This window comes from Archocentrus centrarchus, chromosome 12 (assembly GCF_007364275.1).
Source record: "Archocentrus centrarchus isolate MPI-CPG fArcCen1 chromosome 12, fArcCen1, whole genome shotgun sequence".
NCBI lineage: Eukaryota > Metazoa > Chordata > Actinopteri > Cichliformes > Cichlidae > Archocentrus > Archocentrus centrarchus.
This window is the reverse complement of record NC_044357.1, coordinates 16,711,941-16,738,587: the sequence shown is the minus strand read 5'-3', so window position 1 is coordinate 16,738,587 and position 26,647 is coordinate 16,711,941.

Genomic DNA, 26,647 nt, shown 5'->3' with positions numbered 1-26,647 from the left:
GAAGACTTTTTTTAAAAAACTCAGTTTCTGCTTTTGCATGTAGACGGAGAAAATTAAGATTTTGTTTTACAGTGTCAGAGGTGTTTAATGTTTGTAGGCTTCTGATTGTCTGACATTACAGTTAAGCTTGTAGCGCCAGTTGATGCTGTTGACAGGAGATACAAGATGAAAGCTTTTTAAAAAATATATATGTGTGGACCTAGCCTAAGTAGGCCCTTTGTGTTTCTGTCTCATTGTCCTAGGGTTTTGTGTTGACTTTGGAGTTTGTATATTATAGTTTGGGTTAAAGTGGGACAGAATGATTCACAACAGCATCCAAGGTGCAGATGTCAAATTGTGGTTATGGTACTTCAGCACTGAGCTGGTGCCACTGTATCTGTTTTGAAGTGACAGGAAATTTCAAATCCAACTTTTCAAACAGCTCCATAAATATAAGCAAACCCACTTTCACCAGTGTATTTTTTAACACAAGTATTTGTACTTGGACTACTACCCTAAGTGACAAATACATTTACCTCTGGTCACTTCCTGTTTCACTTTGTAGGTTCCCTTCATGTTCTGTGTTAGTTTTACTTCTTGTCTATGTGTTCTCCTGATACCCTGATTGTTCTCAGTGAGGGAATCAGTGGAACACCACATGTGTTGTGTTCAGCTGCGCCTCGCTCTCTGCCTCCATCATGTTACCTGAACAGCCCTCTTTGCTGTTGTTGTTTATGTTTCTGGCTCTCTGTAACTGCTTGTGTTTTGGGCATTTTAATTAGTTACACAGTTTAGACTTTGTTTATTGTGGACTTTGTTTTTCACATGCTTTCTGTTATTTAAGTCTGCCTTCTGCATCTGGGTCCTCTCTCCTGTACTACTGACAGTAACCTTTCTTTTCCTTATGGATTTTTATTATGGTTATTTTTATTTTAACCTATGACCACAAGGACAAAAGAATTGCTTTGGGTCTTTTTTAGCAAATGTATCTATTCATTTATCATGGGAGCAACTGGGTGGCAGAGTGCACCATGAATAGGTCATCAGTGGGCTTTCACTAGATTATATATGTAGACAAATATAATCTAGTGAAAGGTTAACATCACTGTGGAACCTGTCCAGAGTGAGCTTTTCACTCAGTGACAGCTGGGAGACCCTCCTTTTGTTAGCTTTCTTGGCCTGACAGCAGCATTGACAGTGCTTGTCGATGTGTAGTGGGAGAAGGGCATTGAATTAATGCCTCTTTTTTTCCTAAACAATGGGGGGGGGGGGGGGGGGGGGGGGGGGGGGGGGCATAAGGATATTGCACCGATGCTAGTTAAATTAATATAAGGGTGAAAAAAGGTGAACTCAGTGGCATTTCATTGTTAGTTGTAGCGAATGTCAGGTGAGATGATTTGGATGGTTTGTTGATTTTCATCACAGATTGCATGTTCAGTCATATTTGTACTTCCACTCACGCTCACCGGTGGCCCCCTGGCTGAACTGTGGCATTGTGTCTGGAATAAATTGTAAAAATTCATCTGCACCAACAGATTGAATCTGGGATTGAATTTAACTGAATCTTGCTTTGGCATTGCTGATCAGCTTAATCTTACATTCTTGCATGTTCTCCATGTCACGTTGAAAAATGTATTTTTAGAGGCCTCAAATTGGTGAAGCTTTCTCCTTCGAGGATGGCCTATTTTTTGCATGAATCAATTTTCTCTGGTAATGAATGGTTTTATAGTCATACCAAAGTATGTCAGAATCATGATGGGAGGAAAAAAAAACAACTAACATATATTAGCTGCCCTGATGTCATGGTTTAGCTTTAAAACAGCTCTGCCTGATGCTAGTGCATTCCTCGTGTGTCTTTTAAGTAGCAGATGATAGTGTCTGTGAAATCAATTTTGACAGTTATGATTGGACTCATTGTATCCCTTCACTTTCCACTTGGAAAGCCCAGTAATCTTGCAATCGGAGAGAGGCATTCACAATTCTGAGTATATTCACAGTTCTGAGTGTATTCTGTGTCACTAATGAGGATGTTTTAGCCAGTGGCTCTTCTGTTGTTGCGTGAGATAGTGTTGGATATAGAGAGCTGTGTCTACTTGAATCCCCCTTACTGCATTGTGCGCTTCCTTTGACAGCCAGGAGCATTTTCCTACTGACCAGAGCAACAGCAAGGTAGGGCACAATGAACTTCTGACCTAAAAAATTATGTTTGTTTGTGAAATATGGGCTAGGAGAGCTCAACCCCCAAAGCATCTGCTGGTGAATTTTTGGAAATTAGCCATTTCCGTGTTACACTGTATTTTAGCTTAGTACTAATGGGTTTTGGAAGAATAATTGCAGCAGGAAATAGAAATGGGATTCAGCACATAAAAATGGAATATAAAACTGTCTTATACATCAGCCCTGTCATAATTACACAGAAGGTACTCACAGTATTTTTGTGCGCTTTCATTTTTGTCTCGGGAACCGACAAAAGTCACAAATGACAGTATTTATAGATGCTCAATTATTTCATCCATCTATTCATCCAGTTCCTATGATTCATTCTAGTACAAGAGGCAATGGCAGCAGCCTAAGCAAGAATGTCTCACCCTCTTGTTCTTAATAAGAAACTGAACTGTCCAAGATGTGTCTTGTTTGTCCCTACAGTATGTCCTAATGTATTGCAAGTAATACATCTATAAATTCTAAATGTCTGAACTAATTAGAGCCACACTTCATTACTAAAAAAAATAAATAAATAAAATCATGAAGCGTGTGACAATAAAGCAGACCTTCCTGGTGCTTGGAAAGATGGTGTGGTGGTGAGTGACATTCTTATGTATAACACTTTCAAGTGCACCTGGACGAAAATGGTACCACATCTCTGAATGCAGAAACCCTGCAGTGTAGGTAAGAGTCCAAAAAGCGTTAGTGCACCAGCTGATGGAGGTCAACAGAGTGTGAATGGAGACTCTGCACTTGGCCTCAGCAGGTTTTTTAGCACAGGCGTTCAGTGAGCAGAGGATTAGCTTTCACTGTACCAGATGGAATTCAGAGAATATTCTCCTTTGGCTATGAGCCACAGCATGAGTGTTGTGTGAGTCTGTGTGGGCCATATGTGCATGTGTGCATGCGTGTATCTACACCTTTCCACTTATTTAACTTGCTGCTGCTCTCTGGCCTTTCCCTCAGTTCAGATTAAATTACCAGCGTTTGCATGAAGACAGCTTTTCATTTTCAGCGCCTCGTAATTACACCAATCATCTCTTCATCCATGGAAGCCTGTTTTGTACCTGTCTCATCTTTCCTCCTATAGTAGGACTCCCTTTATAACTTTATTAAGGATTCTTTGAAGGTTTCCTTCTGCTTATCTGTAAAGACAAATTACTTTTTTCCCCTGTTTTTTTCCTGCCTCACTTACCAGGTTACATCCCTTTCCTGCTACTCTGATTTTTCTCTTCTCATCTTCCTTCCTTTCTCAGCTGAGTCTTCTCCCTGCAGCTGAACAGCAAATGACAGAACACATTGGTATAGCTGTAGTATTTTCTTATATTCAGCAGGTCAAGTATGCCTTTAATACTGCCACAAGAAGTGCTGCTTTTCAGAGTGTATTGAATACAAACTTGCATGAGGAAATTGATTTTGGGGGAACTATGGCATTAATCAGAATTATTAATCCTCAGACGTTAAAGCACTATCCAGAAACACAATCTAGGAGTGAGAGTCAGCCTGATAAGTAACTTAAAGAATCAACAAGTAACTTTGAACGAATTTACCTTTAAATTAGATAGCAAGACATCTGACAGGGGTTAGGGCTGAACTGTAAATGAGAGGGAAAACAAAACAAAGCCAACAGTTTTAAATATATAAAACATTTCTCTCTAACACATTAAAACACAAGGGGCTAATTACAACATTATAACAAAAGTAGGATAAATGAAAAACGAGACAAAATATGGAATCTATGAATAAACTTAAATAAGCGGTAACCATCACCTTAAATGCAGTGGATAAAGAGCAATACATTTAGAAGTAAATTTAAGCAGCAAAGGTAATTCAAGGAAACAACGGTTGGTTACATCTTTGCTTGTGTCTGAACAGCTCTGTCAGCATTTCGCTGGAGGTTGCTATGCAGGAGGACAGCACTGGAAACCCTCTACATGTGGTTAAAAAAAGGAACTCAAAGTTGTTCGCAGGAAGGTGATGTTTTCTATACAGGATGCTTTAGGGGAAAATTACTGTCACTGGTCACTGATGCATTCAGTGTCGACTGTCTTCTTTAGACATATCCACCCGTAAAGAGGTCAGAGGCTTTTCACCAGAATGCAGCTTTTAATAATTCAACTTTTAATTTAACTGGAAGAAATTGAACTGTGGTTTAAACAATTTTTTTTTTTCTTTACAGATATGAACTCATGATACCATCAGGAGGATTGTGACACCACACATACTGTAAGTTTTTCTTTAACAAGCATCAAGATAATGCCTAATGGTTTTCACATAGCTTGTACACTACAAAATTCAGTTAGAAAAAAAAATAAGCACAACAAACAATTACAAAATATTCAAGTAAAATCAACTTGGAGTCTGTGTTTTTTTTGTAAAGTATGGAGAGAAGAAGAGTAGGTGGAAGAATGGTATGTGTGTGTCTGTATGAGATAATTGACGCACAGAGAGAAAGACCAACAATCCAAATGTATTTTGAATCTGACTGACCTCTTTGTTCTACAGTGCATTTCAGTCTTTAGAATGAAATTTAAATTTGTGCTTTAAGAAAATGTGTTTGTCCAGTCATGGTCACATGCCCAGGCTTTTCACTGTGCTATACCTTTCTCGACATTTAAGTAGTTTATTTATCTGGACAGTGTACTCTGGTAGAAGTAGAGATAGTGAAGGTAGATAAGTTCAAATACCTGGGACAAACAGCTGTGTAGCTTCTCAGTCATCCAGGTCATGATAGTCTCAAGAGCTTGACTTCTTTAAATGTTTGGGGATCAACCATCCAAAGCAAAACACAGTACACAAGAGAGGTGAAGAAGAGAGTGCGGGGAGGGTGCAGTTGGTGGAAATGAGTGTCAGGGGTGATTTGTGACAAAAGGATAGCAGCAAGAGTGAAAGGGAAGGTTTACAACTGGCCTGGAGGCCGCATCCGGCTCATTGGTTATCCCTGACTGGCCCACATGAGGTCAATAGCAAATTACGATTCAAACATAAATAAGTATACATCATGCAGTTACATTATAGCCACCAAACATTCTTATAAAGGCCCTGTCAGAGAATGTCTTACTGTTTGTTTGTTTGTTTGTTTGTTTGTTTTATGATTTTTGTGGGAAATCACAATATAACTTTGTTGGTTTTATTTTGAAGGGAACATTTTTTGTACAGCTTCACTGCAAATGCTCTAGAACAGACATTTATGAGAGATGCGAGTTTGCTATCCCAAAAAGATGAATGTTTTTAGCAAGACATGGACTTCTAAGTATTTATTTACTGACGTCACAGGTAAAGTTGTATGTTTAGTCTGTGGAGAGTAGATTGATGTGTTTAATGAATACAATTTGAATCACCATCACTAAACATGCAGAGAAATGCAAGAACTTGACTGATGCAGAGTGGGAGGGGACACGCGAACCTTTGCTAGCAAAGCTGCAAAGATGGAGCAGTCAAGACCAGCTTTGTGATTTCTCACAAAATTTCAAAAAATATAAGCCGTTCTCTGATGGGGAGCTTATCAAAAAGTATTTGGTGGACTCTGTCATGCTAATACACCCTGAGAAAAAAAGATGCTAAATATGGAGCTGCCAGGCAGAAGGAAAACCACAGAGAAATTTCATGGATGTAGTGAAGGAGGACATGCTGAGGGTTGGCGTGACAGAGAACCATGGTAGTTTATATCAGGGAGGATGAGAAAGGGTCGGCCTTTTCATGAAGTTCTTCATGAAGAACATCAGATATTAAATGTCTTCGTGTTACAATGCTGCAAATACACTTTTGACAAAGGCACATGTGTTGAATGAAGGCTAGTTTTCCGAGGCCTTCAACCTCTGCCCCAACGAACACATAAATTTTACAGTTAGAGTTGTGAGACAGAGGATGAAGAGGAATATATTTTTGCAGGATACACAGTCCATAACCATGTGAGGGTAACAAAAATCTATAAACAAAAAATGTTATGTTCCTGGTTATGCTCCTCACCTCATGCACCACTTTAGGACTCCATCACTGACAGCTACTGTTTGGGGTCTCGGTTGCAGTTTGAGAGGCAGTCCTCACCACTGGGAACCTTCAAAGCAGGAGTTGATACAAAAAAAAAAAAGAAATGGGGATAAGTATTGTACAAGGAGACAACACTGAAGGGCCACATTTTACTGCTCCAAAAAATAAAGGAACACTTTTTAATCAGAGTATAGCATCATGCAAATTAAACTTATGGGATATTGATCTGATCAGTTAAGTAGCAGAGGGGGTTGTTAGTCACTTTCAGCTGCTTTGGTGTTAATGAAATCAACAGCAGGCGCACTAGAGGGGCAGCAATGAGACAACCTCCAAACAGGAAGGGTTTTGCAGGTGGAGGTCGCTGACATTTTTCTCTCCTCATCATTTCTGAGTTTTTTTTTTTTACTAGTTTGGCTAGGGTCAGTGTCACTACTGGCAGCACAAGGCAATACCTGGACCCTACAGAGGTAGTCCAACTCCTCTAGGATGACACATCAATACGTGCCATTTCATGGAGCATGGAGGAGATTCTAGAGACAGGTAGTTACTCAAGGAGAGCTGGACAGGGCTGTAGAAGGTCCTTAACTCATCAGCAGGACTGGTATCTGCTCCTTTGTGCAAGGAGGAACAAGATGAGCAATGCCAGAGCCCTACAAAATGACCTCCAGCAGGCTCTGTCCACGTCTCTGACAATCATTTGTCTAGTTAGGAGAGCTCATCTCATCTCTGCATAGAAGCAGGTGAGGGCCATACAAACTACTGAGAACCATTTTAAGTTGCTACAATGAAATTTCAGCAAAATGGACTAGTATGCCATATCATTTTTTTCACTTTGATTTTCAAGGTATCTTTGAATTCAGCCCTCTGTAGATTGATAATTTTCACTTCCAACAAACGATGTGCCATTCTTTCATCCCTAACACATTACCCAGTCCATATCAATATGGCTATCCAGCATGAGCTTTTTTTTTTTCCATTGAGATCTGATGTGTTTTCAAAGTGTTCCTTTTATTATTTTTATTTGAGCAGTGTTTGTATAAAAACTACATTGCATGTTTATTGTATATTTTTATGGGTGCTGCTGCAAAACTTTACAAGCACCTTGCATGCTGGTCAGATCTAATTTTTTTTAAAAAAATAATGAGGACAGGAAAAACTGTTGGAATTGACAAGAGGAGGGTGAGAGAATCCCAGTTAAAACGCACAGAGGAACCTCTCTCTCCCTGAACCAGCTTAGTTATACAGCTTAGCAATACATTATCCAGACAAGATGGTTATCCAGCAAAGTTTAACAGGAAGCATTGGGGCAATTTTTTATCATTCTCCTTTCCATGAATTAATTTCTGATATCCAGAAAATTGAACCATTCCTTTCTACACAATAACTGCTCATATAACGCTATTTGCAAAATCTGATAAATATATTTTCTGTCACTGAATACCACTATTAATATAGTCATTAAAATTATGAGCAATGCATTATCACAGATTTGATATGATATGTTTTTGCCTCTGATGCACACAGATAAATGTGGTTTTTAATAAAAAAAAAAATAACACCCCTTCTGATGTAATACTATAAAAACCAGAAACCACAATAAAAATTGCTCTTACAGCTGAAAAGCAATTTTATAGGATAGATTTGTTCTTCATTCCCCTGAGCTACCTGACCAAAATCTGATTACTGCCTACAGAAGAGTGTCAACCTCCCCCATTAAGTAGTCTAAATCTGAGCTTTCCATAATGTGAGACTGACAATTTGGAGAAACCCCAAAACATATTGTTTTACTTTTTTAAGGAACAAAATTAGCATATCAACAATACAGTTGTATTCAGAGGTTTATATACACTCATCAAAAAACAAGAATTGGGTGCACAAGTTTGAATTTATTTTGGGTTTTCTCTGACAGGGTCAAAGTATACAGACAGGCTCAAATATGTACATACACTCACGTATATGTTTTAGAAAGTCATACTGAAGGTTCTACTGTATCTTTTAACTTGACAAAGCCAAGGTCCAGTAACTTTTCATTAGTGATCATGGTTGACTACAACTTGTAGTTTCTCTTTACCAGCATAAAACAGATTTGTTTGACAGCATTCACTGGATTGATCAATACTCAGAACAATGGGAAAATCGAAGGAACTTAGTGAAGATCTAAGAAAAAGAATTGTTGGGAAGGTTTCTTGGAGCCATTTCTGAACAACTATACACTGATCAAGCATAACAATATGATTCCCTCCTTAATGTTGTGTTGGTCCCCCTTTTGGTGCCAAAACAGCTCTAACCCATAGGGGCATTAAGTCCAGTAGATCCCTGTAGGTGTGCTTTGGTATCTGGCACCCAGATGTTAGCAACAGTTGTGAGGTGGGACTCCCATGAATCGGACTCGTTTGTCCAGCGTATCCCACAGATGTTCGATTGGATTAAGACGTGGGAAGTTTGGGGACCAAGTCAACGCCTAAAACTTGTTGTTGTGCTCCTCAAACCATTCCTGAACCATTTTTGCTTTGGGGAAGGGCACATTATTGTGCTGAATGATACCACAGCCATAAAAGGGTGTACATGTTCTGCAACAATGCTTAGGTACTTTAGTATGTGTGACAGTAACATCCACATGGATGGCAGGACCCAAGATTTCCCAGCAGGACATCGCCAAAAGCATCACACTGCCTCTGCTGGCTTGCATTCTTCCCATAGTGCTTCCTGAAGCCAGGTGTTTCCCAGGTAAGTGACGTGCATGCACCCGGCCATCCACGTGATGATTTGTCAGACCAGGCCACCTTCTTCCATTTGGTCAGTGGTCCAGTTCTGATGCACACATGCACATTGTTGGTGTTTTTGAAAGGGGTCAGCATGGGCGCACTGAGTGGTCTGCAGCTCTACAGCCCCATACACAAAAAACTGCAATGCACTATTCTGACACTGTTTTATCAGAACCAGCATTAATTAGAGCTACAGTAGCCTGTCTTTTGGATTGGATCATATGTGCATCAGTGAGCCTTGGCTACCCTGGATCTTGTCACCGGTTCACCACTGTTCCTTTCTTGGACCACTTCTGATGGACACTGACCACTACAGACCATGAACACCCCACACTAGCTGCAGTTTGGGAGACGCTCTGACCCAGTCATCTAGCCATCTCAATTTGGCCCTTGTCAAACTCACAGAAATCCTTAGGGGTGCACATTTTTTCCTGCTTCTAACACATCAACTTTGAGAACAAAATGTTCACTTGCTCTTTAATATATCCCACTAACAGGTGCCATGATGAAGAGATAATCAGTGTTATTCACTTCACCAGTCAGTGGTCATAATGGTGTAGATTCCAAGATCATCGGTTCAAACGATTATTCATAAGTACAAGTTATTTGGCAAGTAAGAAGACCCGAACTGTCACCCTCAGATGAGAGGAAGTAAGTTAAGATGTTCAGGAACAACCTATGAACTGTGAAAGCTCAAGCCTGCCTGAACTGAAGGCTGCTGGAACACCAGCGTCACTGTCCACAGTGAAGTAAGTTTACATTTTTAATGTAATCTTCATTTTTCCATATTCCGAATGTGTTTAATGTTTAAATATGAATACAACGGAGCATTACTCTGCAACTATCACAAATATAGCTATCCCAAAAATTGGTGAAATTGAATGAATGGTTTAAAAGACTGACTTAAGCCTGTGCTCATTTTCCCGCTTCTCTTCTAACCCATTTCACTAGGATGCTTCTTTTCCCTGCTATTGTAGATCTATTTCATCTGGAGCCTCAGCAGCTTCATTATGGGTATCTTATGTCTTGGGGAGTACTAAAGAAGCTCACCTTAAAAAGGAAAAATCGAGTTTCACACCTGACTGATAAAACAGCTCATCAGCTGTGGGGCTGACGTGTTTTTGGTGCAGAGAATTTTAAGTAGGGTAAATAATTCATACACCACCAGAGTCCTGTATCCTGTTCAAGAAGACAGATCCTTACTTTTTCCTAAGTATTGACATTCATTGTACTATTGCTTAATTGTGAATCACCTTTCTTTCCTTTTACCTTTCTATTAAGGGCTGTTTTTGTTACTTTCATATCGCTCTGCTTTTTCCTCTCTGATTCCCTCTGCCTGGCAGTCCTTTTTTTTTAACACCTCATCAGCTTCACAAGAGAAGCTGCTTTTATATCTCATTTTCTGTGCCTAAGCTGCTATTCTGCAGCCTTCTCTTTGTGTTTCTTCTTTCTGACTTATTGTGCAGTCATGTTTTTTGCAAGCTGCCCATAAAATTAAATGACAGTCATAACTTTTTTCTTGCCGGGGGCATTTAAGAAGGGGAAATTTTAATAAATTTAATCCAATTAAACATATGAATGATTTATTGTTCACAGGCTCTTGTAGATGTTGTGATGTGGTGATATGGATAGAAAGGAAATTGTCATTTTGCTGCTGCTTTTGACTGTGAGCCTTCATATTGCCAAGTGTGTTTAGGATTTAAGATAACCAAGACCCCATACTGTTTATTGCCCAGTAACACAGGTAATAACTGGCACAGAAAAAAATTTAACAGCATTCACACTTTATAATTTACATAAATGGATTTCTCAGATCTTACTCTCAGTGCACTTCAGCTGAACCCTACAGCCACTAATTATCAAGTCGTTCAAGACCAGGGCTCTTAAAGTTAACTTGTCTCAAATGATTTCCTTAAACACACATACACACACACACACACACACACACATATATATATGGTACGCTTGTGGGCAAGCTTTAATTAATTTAATTATTCTCATGGAGGGTAGCATAGTGTTAGTTTATTTATCTGATATTGGATAATATCCAGTTATATCCAGTTTTGCATAATATGCACGGCAGTCATCACTGATTTATGATTGCTTTAAGACTGTAACCTTGGGAGTAAATTCTGGTGGGAGAGACTATGAGCTCACATGGGCCATAGCTTTGTGAGCCAGCAACCTCATCTCTGCACACGGTCGCCTTAAATTATTTGCTATTTGTCTTCCTGTTAGCCGTAGAGGTTTTTTTTTTTTTGAAGCAGGACTGCTGTCCTACCATCTTGTTGACACCACTGAGAAGGGCAGACAGCAGCTGCTTTGTATTCTTCTGGATCATTTGAATATTTGGACAAAAGTACTCAGGGACAGATTTCATACAGAGCTCTATACACAAATTTTCCCCCTGTTCATGTTCCTGGCCAGCTGTTACTTTTTGTTATTTATCAACTTTTATGTAATGTGTTTTTCTGGATTTTTGGAGTTGATATTCTGCCTCTCTGTGAAACTCCCATAAAAATTAGAGACTGTTCATTTAAATAATTATTGCTCCAGTCCAGAAAATGTATGAGATGTTGGACACGGGTGGCAAACTGCTATCAGGCCCTGAATAAATTGTCCTCTGCTGTTACAGATGTTGTTTCAGCTATTAGTCTTTGATAAGCTGACATATTTGTTATAGTAACATAATGTGCTGTCAGTGCTATTAAATATTTCACTTCAGCTGTCGCTTGTCAGCTCCACACCTCTGTGTGGGGAGGGAAAAGGAGAAACCACTGTGACTGTAAATGAGAGTTTGCAGCCTAATAACTCTCACTTTGATCCAAAATAAGACCAGTGCAAATAAATTAGATGAATAACACCAGTACTTTTTTAAATGAATTTAACATTTGCCTGTTTTAATTTATTTATCTTACTTTAACACTGGTAGCTGATTATAACTGTATCAGCAGATACCCACAGCTAAGGTATCTGTATCAGATTGCAGCTGGAAAAAGCTGGATTGGGCCATTCCTAGTAGATTAAAATAACAAATGTTCCTACTCATTTATAGCAGCATCTTTCCATGCAAATATTAGTTTTGTTTTTAGTGTTTTTTTTTTCCTGTAGTTTGACTAAAATCCTTTGCTTCAGAAACACAGAAGCTGCAAAGCCTCTGACCAATATGTACTATAGCTAATGTATATGTCTGTGTTGTATAAATAAAAATACAGGAAAGGAGAAACAGATGTTCGTGTATGCAGCTATTATGGCACACTGGCTGGATCATTATTAATCTATGTACAGATGCTATTTTAGGCAAGTAATGACTCATGAGTACATTATCTTCTGCTGTTTTGAGGTACATTTTCAAACATCATTTCCTGAGCTTGCAGCATCAGACCTTTTAAAGCTTTCTTTAGCATAAGCAGCTTGGTTACATTTTTTTCAAAAGTATTACATGTATTTTTGCTTGATTATTATTATTGTCCAAACTGTCTGCTTTCCACCACCTCCCACGTTACGTACCAGTTGGAGTTCTTCTACGTCCATTAATGGTCACTGTTAAATTTACAAGTAATTTACAATAGTACAGCAATAAAGGGAGATTTTTCCACACTGTTCACCACTGGCCAGTAAAAACATCAAAGCTTTCCTGATAAAGGATGTCTATCTGAATGTTTTTGGACTGAATTCGTCCAATAATCCCAAGTGTATGAGATCACAAAAGGCCTAATTTTTTGGCAGTCCGTACTTCCATCTGCGAGTATCTCACCATGGTACAGAATGACACATGGATCAAAAAAAAAAATCTGCTGTTTTCCTGGACAGCATCTGTGTGTGTGTGTGTGTGTGTGTGTGTGTGTGTGTGTGTGTGTGTGTGTGTGTGTGTGTGTGTGTGTGTGTGTGTGTGTGTGCATACGCATGTGTTAGAAAGGAGTTTTACTAGATTATTGTTGCTTTTTATCTGCCTCTACAGCTGTGCTGGCTTTGATGGAGCAAAAAAAGTCAGGATTTTCAGTGTGTAATTGTCCACTGTCACAGAGGAATAGATAACTTTGAATCAAATGGACTCAAGTGAAGAAGCTTTCTCACAATGAGCCCATACCCTTTATCACGGACGCAGATAGTTTTATTTTCCTCCTAAAGAAGTGTGAAGACTTTGCTACATTCAGCTTTGCAATATTCCAGATGTCAAAAAGAGAAGGGGGTGGGTGGGGGTGGAGTCAGTGTTCACTTTCCAATGTGAACCAGGAGGCAAATTTTTAAATGCCACAGGGAATGTGACATAAGTTCAATCCCAGAATAAACTGTAAAGGCAGATTTTTTTTAATGAAGCACTGCATCAAATTTCCTTCCACACCAGCTTCCTCACCAGTCTTTCATCTGGTTTTAATAAAATTTGATGACATACTGTAGTTACCTTGCAGAACCATGCAGCCCAGCTGACATGGGGAGACAGCATGTGGGAAACTCAGTGTGTGGTTTTTCTAGCTATCTGGATACAGAGTGATTTACCTGATGACTGAAATATGATGCTAATTAAAATAAGTTATGATCATACTTACACTGACACACACACACAGCCCCCATTAAAGAGAAAGTCTGGAAAGTTTAATACAGCTCTTTTATGAAATTGACCTCATTCGAATGATACAATCTCAGTATTTTTATTTTTATAGTCTCAGAATGTCCAACCACAGTTGATCACTTTTTAACCAATTTTAAAAGTCTGTAAAAGCCACTTTTAGCAGTGACAGATGCTTATTGTTGATGCTGTGCCTCCAACAAGGAAAAGACACACCAATGATCATCAATCCCTTTAATTTTTAGACTCTAATCATTCTCTCCATGAAGTTTCTTTTCCTAGAGTTTTTTCTTTTTGTCTTTCGCCATAGTTTGCACCAAAATCCTGCATGCTGTTGCCTCTTCTGTCTCAGTTGCATCACTACCAGTGCAGCAGTGCAGAAACGTTGCTATAGATTTTATTAAGGTTACGAAGACACATGATCACTGACCAGGAGATGTTAACTTGTTGACCATTTTGGACATGTGACAATGATGGTGACAATGTTAGCATCAAAACTTAGCCATTTTCATTTTGAAACATTGTCATGTAAACAGCTGTGTATAACAGCACTTTAACCCACGGCTCCCTCACCCCCCATTACGAATCCAAAACAGCCGAGTGTTGGCATGCACTCAGCGGTGTTCTTGTTTGTCTTTTTTTGTCATTCTGGACGAGGCTTTTTACTATAAGACTAAACCCAAAATCCTAAAAGTACAGTAGGCAGAATGACATGGTCAGAATCACAAAGTTATTTTCACTAATTACCTTCACACCTTTTTTTAAAAGTCCCCCCTCCTGTTTCTGTGTGGCCATCCTCTTAAGTGTTCTGCAGTTAAAAAAATATATCTAAGTGCCTTCGAGTTCATGCTTCAATTGTCTCACTACTCTTAGCAAAGCTACACAGTGGGTACATGGCATCTGTGGTGCTTTTAAAACCACTTACCAACACGTGCACTCTGCAGGCACAATGTGTATTGCTTAGCCATTAATTTCACCATTCACATTCATGTGATGTTTCCACAGCTCTCAGATTAAGTATTTGTCTTGATCACAGCCATCATCATATCTTGTCGTTGCCTCCCATCTTTTTCTTTCTTTGTCTTCTAATTTCTCTATTTCTGTATTGAATCTCTATTGAATTGGTCCTGCTGATTATTTTTAGTATTTTTTATTGATTTCATTTTTGTTTGTAAAAATTCCCCTTTGGAAACAGAAAATATAACAGACAGGGAATGGGACACTGCTGAAAGTAGAGAAAAAAATAGGTGAAAAAAGAAAATTAGAGAGTACAATCATAATCATTTTAGTTGAATTGGCTCCTGGATTGTATGTACATGAAATATGTCTGTGTAAATTCTCAGTTATCCAGGTCATAGTAGTCTCTGGAGCTTGAAAAAAGGCGACTGGACTTCTTTTTGTTTCTTGAAGACGTTTCACGTTCCCCTTCACACCTGGGCACATGTGTTCAAGCACATGATCAATAGAGGGTCATAACCACCTCCAGGGGACTACGCCCACAGGGGTTTAAATACCTGGGTCTCTCCACCATTTGGTTGAGAACTGAAGAAGCCTTTCGGATGAGAGGTGAAACGTCTTCAAGAAACAAAAAGAAGTCCAGTCGCCTTTTTTCAAGCTCCAGAGACTACATGAAATATGAGAAGAATTTTTCCCCAGGGTCTCAGCTGGATGTTCTATGGTGAATGCAGAAATGCCAATTGGTCAATTGGACTGTAACAGCACACAGAGGGGTATGCTGGCGTTTCTGCCTGAGTCAGTGGACAGCATCAGAAGTGGTAGTGGTTTCTCTTTTTTATCTATTCTGTCTTCTCTCCTGGAGAGTGTTGGCCTTTATCGCCCTGCTCTCACAGACAAACAGTCTTTCTTTGGACCCCATGAAGAGTATAGGCAGTATTGCCCCTTTAGATCATAACTTCCTCACATTTATTCTGTCAGCCTTCAAAACTTTGAAACACGTACAGAGCTCACTTAACAATGCCCTCTGAATGAGAGCTTCATTAAAAATGTAAATAGTCTCATTGTAGTTGGAAATATATGACTGAGGCTGAATGCTTGACTATGGGGACCAAGCCCCAAACCACCCCTCCAGGGTGGGGCCCCAGTCACCCTATCCCAGGTAGGGTGAACTGGTAACTTGATTTGTTTCCTTTCAAATGCATTGTCTGAATTGCTCTTCATCTGGCCCCTCTCCAAGGATTAATCTGCCTTGGGAGACCCTACCAGGGACCAAAAGCCACCCCAACAACATAGTCCCTGGGATCCCTGGAACACACAAACCTCTCCACCACGGTAAGGTGGCGATTCATATAAGAAAAGAGATTATATCTCAGCTGGATTGGGGGGTGTCTTGGCTTCTCAGCTTAGACTGAAAAACAATAATTAAAAGGAAAAAAATGATAACTAACTGAAACTTTATTGTGGGTTTGCAAAACTAACTAAAACAAACTGAAATTATAGCTAAAATGCCTTCATTTTCATTTTTGTCAGTTTATGTAAAAGCCCCGTGAACTGATATGAAATCACTGTTTCTGCTCTAGCAGTTATAGCTGGGAGCGCCATCCAGCACTACACTGTGTGTGTGTATGTGTCTGTGCTCACCGCGCTGGTCCGCAAAATAATGGCAGAGTTGGGAGAAAGCGGCAGAGTCCCATATGGGATTTCTTTGAGTACAATAGTGAGACAGATAGAAGTGTCTTGTTGTGGATGATGGTGAAATGCGCAACACTTCTCAAGGGGAAAACCCAGCAACGTCTAGTCCACCTGACAAGCGTGCACAAGGTGGCTACATAAACCCCTCTGAATCTGCGCAGTAGCCTACGATGTGCACGTCTCGAGAAACGAGGTGAAGGCCTGAAAAAAAGTGAAAAAAAATAAAAATAGCAAAAAACTGTAGGGACAATTATGTTTGCAGCCCCCCCAAAAAAACTGACGACTAAAACGAAAACTAATCTGAAACTGAGCATTAGACAAAAAATAAAAATAAGCAAAACCACACTGAGCAAATTAATCCTAACTGAATACGAGAAAACACAGAAAACGAAGACATTAGAAAGACATGGTACTAAAAGAAAGTGGACATTAAGTACCAGTCAAAAGTCAAAAGCAACAACAGATGGAGCTGTATAACTTGCAGAAGTCTTTTAAGACCTTATTTCGGGGCATAGTCATTGAATTTTAAAGCTTTCCTTCAATTAGATTTGACTAGCAATTCTATATATGCAGCTTTTATGTCCCATGATAATTGAAATTACAGCTAATTTTGATAAGGCTCAGAAAAAACTGATCAAATATGTCCCTAGAGATGCTTCCAAGATGTCTGCTGAGTGGCTGAAGTTGCTTCCTTAAGAATGCTGTTCCATATAAAAGAAAATCTAAATCTATCAACCAGTGAAGTTGCAGTTTACACCCATGACGGACCCTTAAGATATAAAATGTCATCACTCAATTATTTTGTCCTTATATTGTAATAAACTGGGAGAAAAATGGAGTAGTAGCAAATCAAATTGGAGAAAATAGAAAATTAGTATATCCAAGACGGAGAATAGAATAATTTTGTATTGTATGTGCGTGGAATGGCTGTAGTGAGAAGAGGAGAGGATTTTTCCTTAAGATCTTATTAGATGTTCTGTGGTGCATGCAGGAATTTGACTGTTGATTCTACATGTCCAATTTTTATGTCCCATTTTTAAAGTAACTGATTAAATAAGTGCCTAGAGGTGCCAGAAACATGGCAGACAACTGGCAAGACATGCTTTTTTTTGAGGATGTTATCAATTATCCATTACCTCCACACCTCCATTTACATCCATGTTTGTCAAAATGGCGTTTTAGATATAAAATAAAGTTTCTTTATCATTTCATCCTGTTTGACCGTTTGCAAAGAAGAAAATAGGATGGAAGAATTTGTAAACATAATGCCTCATGGTTGTTGTCAGGTCTGTGGCAACACTAACAATGTTTCTAAAATCAGTCTCTTTCCAGCAGAATCTCACCTACTCTCCATGTTTACCTTTCTTTCCCTGCCAGGTAACTGTAGTGTTCTCCTAATTGCTCTGATGCATACCAGCCACATTCAACAAAGACTGAGGTCACAACCTGTCTGAGCTTCATGTTGAGTGGCAGGCGCGATGACCCTGCTGGGTTTCCCGCGGCAGGAGCAGTCTGCATTTAATGTCTGGTTGACATAGCCGAGCTGGTAATATGCAATTTCTACTCTAAATAAGACACGAGTGGCAAAGGATGGCAGTGACTAGGAGAACCACACTGACCCCTCTTTGCTTCCTAGAGAAACACAGTGTGTCATTCCAGATAGCTGTACCGATCAGTTGAGTGGTGTGCTTTTATTTTATCATAACATTTGCATATATCACATTGCTTTGGGTAAAAATCTTAACCGCAATTTCTGTTGAAAAATTATGATGCCCATGAAACAGAGCATACAAGTCTAACTGAGACAGGCAGCACACAGTCTGCTTGCACCTGTCACTACCTTAAACTTAATTTGTGTGAGCCTGACAAAGCCCCAACACAGCCTTATAGTAATCAGTCAGGAGCAAAGGTGGAAGTAAGTCCACATGCAGTAAGGAGGCAAAATGGATTAAAAATCTGGACTTGACAAGCAAGATTCTGTGGATGTTTGTCTCTGTTCTATTTTGTTTTTTTTTTTTGCTTCCTCAAAGCTAACCTAGCCTTAATATCTCATCACTGAGCTTTTCTTTTGTTAAAAAAAAAATTCTATAATTTGCCCATTTTTCACTCTGCTGTTGACACCTCTTTAGTTAGTATTATCAAAAGACACAGCTGACAAAGTTGTATTTATTAAAAAAAAGAAAAAAACTCTCAAAGCCAAACTGCAAGAGTTATTTCCTGATTACAAGCACGACTATTCTGCCAGCAGTCTCTGTACTCTACATTAGTGTAGCTGCAGGGCAACAAATCCTAACACTTTACCCAAATCCATGCTCTGTCCCCAACCCAAACATTTTGTGCACAAACTTGTTTGTCATAACTCTTTCTTTTTGTTTTCCCATTTTCAGACCTAATGCCCATTTAAGCTGGATGCAAAATTGTTATCACTGAGGTTGTAGACATTTGACTTGAAGGACCTGTTGTATCAATTGTAGGTTTTCATGTAACTCAAATGTCCCAGACCTTTATATCTTTTTCACTTAAAGCTTAACAACAAAGGCACACTGTTGTTTTTCTTTGGTTTGAAAAGGTGCATTTAAAGGGTGGTGGAGCAGGGTCACTATCATGAATGTCTTTTTGGAAAGAGCTCCAGAGGCAAGAGGCAGAACTGCTGATGGCTCTAGAACTCATTAAGTGCACAGCTGGGTTAGTGAGCTGAATGGCAGAAGCAGGTGAGTAAACGTGAAGGAGTCGTTTGAGGTTAAGTTGTTAGGTTATGAATAGCCGTAAAGGTGAGGAAGATAATCTGAAAATCAAAATGGTATTTAGCAAGAAGGCATTTAATTCAGTGAAGGACGGGAGTGATATATTCAGTGGAAAGGTTTCTGATAATGATGAAGGCAGCTGCATTTTGGGCCAAATTAAGTTTCCGAAGACACTTGAGAGGAAGAATGGTGATAATCAATATGGGATGCAATCAGTCTGGCAATTGATATTGCATAGCTAGAGGTCTGCAGACTGAGTAAATACACTGATGTGTACTTTAAAACATAATGCACAACCCGAGAAGCCACCCAGACTCTCAATCCAAGGAGAATATGAACTCCTTCCTCTTTTTTCTGTCCTCTTTGAACACCTGCTGCATAACAATTTACTGAGCAATCCTAAACTTTGTCAATAATTGTTTCCACGACTGTCAACAAGACAGAATTCAGTATTTTCATTATTCATCAGAATCCAACACATTTCATTGTGGTGATGTCCCACAGCTTGGGAGGTGAGAGCAAACCATGTCCTTGTCTGCTCTCAACTAGTGAGTGATATAAAAATGTCAGGATTAATCAGAGGTACTGCTAAATCATAATGATTTTTTTTTTAAGGCAGAGCCGTATAAAAACATTTGCGAGAGTGATGATTTATTACAGCCTTGCTCGCAAACACGCACGCACGCACACACGCACACACGCACACATACACACAACACGGGTGCCACAAGCTCAGACAGAAACAAACCAACCACTGCTGCTTCTACTATGTAACGATTGGATACAGATTCAGTGCTTTCAGTGGCCATAAAATACCTCCATTTTCATTAACCCTGAACTGAACCTGGAGAACAAGGAAGGGGGAACTTTGATGTGACAGCTGGGTGGACGGGAAGATTTACTGTTCCGCCTTCTAGATGTTTTATAGCATAAAGTTTCCCTCAGACATTGTGGCATTCATAATGCATAATTGCTACAGCAGTGATTAGTTTTCCTGTGTAGGATGGCAGAGTCCACACAAGCGCATACAGATGCAGACATTAGAGAAACACATGAACACTTATATAACCTGAGTTCATCTTCTCTCCTCTTCCAATGACACTCAATTTAGCTGTTCCATTAAACACAAGTGGGCCAGCAAAATCCACTGATTTATTCATAACTGAGCATCACTGAGGCACAGTCAGAAACCTGCTCTGAGCCATATTTTCCAAAACTACGGTTTCTGTGTAAAGAGAGGGAGTCTTCAAAAAAAAAATGCACACACACACACACACACACACACACACACACACACACACACACACACACACACACACACACACACACACATACACAGAGTTTTTAATTGTCAATCAAATCTGGTGCAGTAAATAGAAACCAGCAGAATCAAAAGAATATTTATTGTGACCAACCCTTAAGACCTGAAGACTTGCAGTTATTCACAGGTTGCGCAGGTTGTTCCAAGCACCTTGAAAAAGTTTGCACACTTCACCTTGCTGCTCCTATTCTTTGTCTTCATGTAGGTCCATACAGAACTATGACTCTGTGGTATTGCAATATTAAAATACAGTGTGTATAAATTTGGGACCAATCAGGTGGCTTACTGGTGGTACTGTGTGATAAGAATCTAAAGTGCTTGAAAAGATTGCACAGTACTTAACATTTTGAACATACTTCATATTTCAGCATTTACAGGGCACAAGAAGATGGTCCGATGTTGAAGCGTGAAATTATTACCCGCATTCAGTTCTAATCATATTAACTATCTGGCTCTATGAATGTTAGAAAGTATTAATATGAGTCTGAACGAGGATCCATAGACATTCCCATTTTTCAGTTTAACTAGATTATCATCATCTTCTTCAGCTTCATGAAATTGCCTAAGCTGCACAGACTCTGATACACATTTGTCTATAGACACTTTTGTGGCCTTAAGTGAGCAATAGATGAGAAGGGAGCTATTACTCTTCCCAGCACAATCCCACAAAGTCCTATTGTCTGCTCTCGCCCGTTTTTTTTCCCATCTTCCCATTCACTCTCTTCTCCCTTCCCCCTTTCCTTATATCCTTTCCCTCTTCTGCACTGTGGTGTCCTTTCCCACATCGCCCATTCTTCCATCTTCATCCACTCTTCATCCACTCTCCTAAATTAATCTGGTTAATGGATCAAGCCCTTGCGCAACTGAGCAGAACAAGGTTCACTAAAGTGCTCAGATGTGCACCAACAAAAAAAGAAGCGTGCGGAAGTGCAGAAGCCATCACTTTATGATAAGGCTGCATGAATTATCCTAAATTCATACATGACTTTATGCATGGAAAATACATGAATTAATTCATGTAGAAACTTATAAACAATCATCTCATACAATATTTAATGTACATGTACATGCATTAATTATGCAACAAGTACGGTATAGCAGTCATCATGATTTATGAGTTATTAATCATGTTCACATCTTTATTCTCAGGCCTGCAGGTCACAAGACCAGCTAAAAACTAGCATTAAAATCAGTGAATGTGTAATCAGATGAATTACAGTCATTGTAATCATGACTGACTAGGCATAATTACTTCATGACATGATTAAAATACCTTCATTTTTGCATTAAGGCATGAATAAGAATAATTAATGCATGTACATTCATGATAGTTTATGATGTTTTACATGAATTAATTTATGCTTTTAATGTGTGAAGCCATGAAGGAATTCATAATTCATGCACATTTCCTGTAGCGCGTTACCCATGCACGTCCCGTCCACGCGGAGGAAACACTTAAAAGAAGCGTACATAATAAAGTATAGGTGAATATAATGCAGACTTAAGTTCCACACACGAGCAACTACATGAAAATCTGCAACTGTGTATGAAAAAAAAAATGGAAAAAAAAGAAAAGAAAATCTGATTTATGTGTCCTTTGTGTGAACCGTGTAACCCCGTCATAGCACTCTCTTAATTAGCAACTAGATCAGAGTGAGTGGCAAGGTGGGGCATTATGGGATTGACTAGTCAGGGGATTGAGGCTTTCCCCCCTCTATTAATCATCTGCTACTGCTTGTATCAGGGGAAGATGCTGAGGAGAATGGAGCAGGAAACCTCACATCTTTCTTCCTCTCTTATAATCACAAAGATTTCTTCCAGAAAATGCCCCCTATATCACTGATGCATATCTGGTGGCCATCTTTTCTTCAGCCCTGCTGCAGGAGATCATACAGCTTTATACTTTTTTAGAATACTTTATACTCAACTTTTGCTTGTTATAAAGCCTCCAAAGCATCATTATTAGTACTATTTTCAGTACATTTAAAACTCTACCACCTGTCTACTTTTTCACATAGCATAAAATGTTACTGGCAACATGCCTCTCTCTAATTTTTGTCATTAATTCTAGTCTATTTTATCCTGTCAAGATATTTCAAAATGCCTTGATCCTTACAGAAAGCATATGAGGGTGAGATCACATCAATCATTGTATTATCAGTCTCAGTATGATCTCTGTCTAATGAGCCTGGCAACAGCTGCTCACACATGCTTTTCTGAATAATAGATGTGATGGGCCAGTGTTCCCAGCACTCATCATCATCTTGTAGGTTTCATCAACACTCAAACTCAATTGGTTGGAGAGAAGAAAGAACAAGCGTAATCACCGTTCAATAGATGCTTTGTGATGAATCCATGTTATCGGCAGTGTTTTCAGTGCTGTTTGCATTTCACCTGCAAAACGACCAGGCCAAGTGTCATAAAACTTGTTGGAGGGGTGGCACACGATAAAAGGATGAGCTTATTAAACTTTGGTGCCAATCTGGACAACGGAAGATATTAAAATAAGGCACAGAATTGGCAGTGAATGAACTCTCCCATTACTCTCTTAGTTCTTAACTCTTTTTCACTGATCTTTGACATGGTAGGATGTACAGCAAGCAAATCTTTTTTTTTTAAAAAAAAACCCTAAAAAGTGTCTCACCTCCTCTGTTTTAGCTTTCTGGAAATTTTACAGCTGAAATTCTTGACTTCACTGCTGGCCTAACTGTGGGTCTTTTTTTTTTTTTAATCTCCATTGAACAGGGGTAGGAAGGTTGATGGCGTTTTCATGCTCAAATAAGTAATTATGTGGAGAACAAAATTAGCAATCTCAGAATTTGGAAGAAAGAAAAACAACATTCTTTTTCAGACAGACAAATTTAGCAGCTAGGGAAAAAACTAAAAAAAAAAAAATGCTGCCACATACAGTTACATGCATACATATGCAACATGTACATCCATAAACTCACAGTAACATCTGTTCCTCTAAGATCATAATCCTCGGATGCTGGTTGTATTGTACAGGTATCCCATTTTTCACTGTGATGTAAAGCTTCTCATTTGTAAGACATTCATAAGGTATGGACCATCTTTAGAGACGCTCTGTGCTCTTAAGAAAGAGGTCTTCTTGTGTTCGCATATGCTTTGCCCACAAGCTCTTCGGAATTCAGCAGCCTTTATCCACTTTTCTGGCCTTGGTTCTGCTGGCATTACTCTGACTCACCCTCCTTCCTGTTGCTCTGATCAGTGAGCTCTGATCACATCCCTTTATCCGTTGTCCTCAAGTGAATTCAAAGCCTGAAATTTCATCTGCTCATATATCAAGCGACTAGTGGACAACCGAGGTCATGTTCAGCTGGTTTCTTAACAGTGTGAGTTTTTTTTAGTTCTATTTGTTGTTGTTTTAAAATCCCATTTAGAGATGCTAATCAATCCCTTTATTGATTAAAGTAGCTTTAACATCAAATCTCAGTGCATGAAATTTATGCGCAGAGTGTGAAAATCGCTTATAGACAAGAACCAAGAGATTCTGGACCATATTACAATATAGGAATCATTTATAGACTAGCAAGTCTTTCTTTTGATTTTTATGAGTGTCATAACTTAACTGTTTTGATTTAGCCCCTGTTCCATTCAGAAAATTACTGTTTTCAAGCTTTCTACATTTATTTGAATCAGGGTGCATTTACAAAATGACCATGCACAGTATTACTTCAAATACTGCAATGTATACACTCTCTTATCAAATAAAGGCACTCTGCTTAATTGACACCAGTCACTGATTTGTGTTTTGTGTTGAACAGCATCCCTCGGGGGCTGTTAGTGCAGCACAGAAACATCTTCTTGGTTAGCATAAATCTCATTAAGTATTTCTACAACATCAGCAAACAGCAACAAACCTGCTCCTGTCCCAAAAGCTCTACATTATGTTGTTGCTGGCTAACCATGAGAGAGTGTCAGCTGGCATCACAGGCACACAAACATCCTCAGTCCGCTCAGCGTCTTCATGCTGTTTGCTTATTACTTCATCTAAAACTCAGGGTTTCTCAAGGGGAATCAATATTAAAGGAGGTTCTGCCTTAGTAAACATAAGGACACTTGCTCACTTTGTTTATTTTCTGGAATTCTTTGATCCTTCTATGCTCTGCAGTCCATCTAAACAATCAAACAGAAGTCATTCAAGGAACAAAACTACAATTGATCTTGTAAAATGCTGATGGCAGCATAATGGGACCCCAGGGAGTTATGGTGTTCTGGGGAAAAATAAAAACAGCTTTCCGTTAAATATTTACAAATTAGGATTCTCCAAAGGTTTGACTCTTTTATTGAAGTGTGTTCAAATGGGACCTCAGATGGATTGTTACAAATTATGAAAAACAGAAACTGTTTCTTGTACTTAATGATATTGCATGCAGATACTTGGATCTGGGGAAATGCGTACTTGCATACAGTTAAGAGGTATGATTATGGAACACTGCAAAATGAACACCTCTATCTTACGGTGAAACATTTAAATCCTGATGGGAGTGGTCCCTTCCAGGATGTCATTGCTACCATCAGTAGGGCATAAGTGGGTCACTGAATGGATTGGAAGTATGAAAAATGTGTTAATCAAAGGTGATGATCTTTATAGACACCATAATTCAACTTAGTTGATTACCACTGAGATTTTCGACCAATGTTAGACATCAAAACACCAAAGTAGGGAATGCCTTTTGGAACAATGCCAATTCATCCCTCTGGTAAAGTTCAAGAGACTTGCAGAATCAATGTCAAGGCATTTTGAAGCTGTTCAGGCTGCATTTATAATGTGTCTCTTGTCTGTAAATACCTCACAAGTCCATAAGGTTTGCACAACTCACACATTGAAGAATAATCATTCAAACACATCTTACAATTCTATCAACTGAAATGTTTTGTCTTCCTTCTATGTCTCTCTCCAACTACAAGTGGCTTGTAATGGTATACAGTTATACAATAATATAGCCAGCATAAATTCAAGAGGAAAAAGACACATACCCCTTTATATACTATACAAGGTCGCTAAGGAAGTGATGGAAAGAAAAATGTGCTATAGCTATATGTGTTATACAATAAATCATGAACCCTGTACAAGTTGATATTTTTTTCTTTTCGTCTACATTTGTATTCCATTAGAGTACTTTTACACCCCATGAAAATTCTCTTTATTCCCTTAAATCAATTCTAAAACTTTTTTTTTTTTTATCATTATTTGCCAATATTGCCTTTCCTCTATTGTTTCCATTGTGTGAGTATAGTTTCAGCCAGCTTCAAAGCAATAACTGCATTCAATAAGTTGGTCCATTATTATGTTATATTGCAGGGTAGTGCAAGCAAATGTGATTGACTAAAACATGAATCTGAAGGAACACAAAAAGTATTGTGCGGCAATGAAAGGAAAGTGGCGCTTTAAAAATCAATGAAAACAGACTAAAACTGCAGTTATATTTACTGAAAAAGACTTCATCAGTGCAAGCAAGTCCTATTCAAATTAAAATGATTGTTTCACAAGATCGCCTCAAAACAACCCTTTAACAAAAACACCACAGAGATCTGGGGGTAAAGGATTTAGAGCTCTGAATATTATCAATAGCATTAAGATGAAGGTGCACAGGGCTTATTGACGGGTCAGCCCCACAGAGACGTTCCTTCAGGCTGCATTTGAAATATTTGCTATGTGCTCTGGACAGCAGCTTTGAGAGCACAGTCTGATTGCAAAGGGTTGAAAAGGTCCATCAGCCGGCCCCCTGGTCAATAAGTTGTTGCAGTACTCCATCTAGATCTGAGGCAACCAAGGGAAATGATCTAAACACCTGACCTTCTGTGAATCTGTCTTTGGAGTGAGATGTACACACTCACTGTCACAATCCCCAACACTGATTAAATATCTTCAGCTAGTTGATGGTGCACCACATTTGATTCACATCATCTTAGGGAAGATTCACATTTTTAATATAAATGAATCTATGCAATAAAAAGGAAACAGGTAGGCCATTGTCTGCAGTGTTTGAGAATTTGGACGCAAAAAAAGTTGCTAAGTTCAGTATGGAAGCATGCATGGTTACAAGTATAATGTTCTTTTTGAAAAATATGTGGTGCAAATTGCAATAAAGAGTTATTTTGAAGGGAGCAAATTTTAATATTAGTCCTGCTCATGTATTAGCAATTGTCCGGAATAGGGAATCCCCCATCGCTATGATCGTCAAACCTTGAGGTAGCTTCCAGTCATGAGATAATAAAATGTACGTTTTTGTATAATTTCTACAGTGGCCCAATTCAGGTCTACACATGGGCTACCATAATTTTTTCATAGGCTGATATATTTATGCTTCTGCACAGTAACTATTATTCCATTATTAACAGCATCAAGTGTCAACTGTCCACAGGACAGCTATGCTAGTAATAAATATAACCCACAGCT